The following is a 1,448-nucleotide window of genomic DNA, read 5'->3' as shown; positions in this document are numbered from 1 at the left end:
ATATATATATATATATATATATATATTTATATTCTACGTTAAAAGTTATGAATTCAAATGAACTACGTAAAAAAAATAAGTCCGTCACTGAGTCCAAGGTCTATTTAAGCACGAAAAAATTAAACCTATAACAATTCTATAAAATACTAAATCAACAATGGGGAACTTCCATGCAATTTATTTTTGTCAATTTATTGACTACGAGCAATAATATTTTCTAACTGGTGTGTCTTACACGTCAGGCAGTTTACTTGTGTTTATTTTTGGTCCTTCTAATCCAAAAAAATATTCCTAATATATTTTTATTAATTTGATTGACTCGATTGATAATCAAATACATTTAACTTTTAAGTTGTTAAATAAACCACGGGAACGGAGTTTTCGTGGTCTATTTGATAAGATGATATGACTTCATCGTTTATTTAATTATTTAACAAATTCCATTTGTTATTTGCTACCCTTTTCTTTGTTCTCCTTCCAAATCAATGTCTTTTTTCCCTTTTTCGGTTATTAGGCTTTAGTTTGGGAACTGAAAATGATCAAACTTAATTAGAGTTTGTTTGGATTGATTTATAAGTTGAGAGTGTTTGACAAAGTTAAAAATAACTTGAAATAAGTTTAAATGACCTTAAAAAAGTTAAAACTTAATTATTTTTTAACTTGAAAGTTTAAAAAGTTTGATATTTTAAAACTACATTTTTAAAGCTAAGCCAAACGGGCTCTTGTTCTAGTTGGTTGTTACCTATGGCATACATCGTATTATTAGTCTAAATACTAGTGTTGGTTTAATTGTTTGCTTAAATATTGTTGTATGGAATTGTTAAAATTCATTGTTATATAATAATATAAAACCATTTTAAATTTGACGTGTTTTCTTTATATTCCCACTAAACTATTAGTAGTTTTAATTACATCTGAACTTGCTTATTTGAAAGTCTATACACACATATCGCCACACCATCTCATCCTAAGAGAGTGAGATAGTAAGCCACTACTCATCTTTTACATATTATTTAGTAATTCTACCTTATCAGTTATCCTATTTTTTTTAAAATAATATTTTGCCGCGTAGGCCGTATACTATATTTTTCCTTTGTAATATTGTAACTTGTAAGTTTATAATTTATGCAGTTTTTGTGTGACATTATATATACAACGATAGAAAACCAGACAATCTACATATTCAAGTTATATTTATCAAGACGATACAAGCTAACACATTACATAATTACCATCCAAACAAGCCGTAAGTGATTAAGAATACGTCTTACCATCCAAAATTCGTTTTCAGATGACAAGGAAGGTGTATCATTGACTTATATCTCCAATAATATTTGTGTATAACTAATAATTCACCACCTTACATCACGGATGAATTTACTTTCTAGTTGGATACACTAAAGAATCCATATTTATAATTAATGCCGCTAAATATAATATATCAATAA

This window comes from Solanum tuberosum, unplaced genomic scaffold (assembly GCF_000226075.1).
Source record: "Solanum tuberosum cultivar DM 1-3 516 R44 unplaced genomic scaffold, SolTub_3.0 scf00215, whole genome shotgun sequence".
NCBI lineage: Eukaryota > Viridiplantae > Streptophyta > Magnoliopsida > Solanales > Solanaceae > Solanum > Solanum tuberosum.
This window is presented reverse-complemented; position numbering follows the sequence as displayed.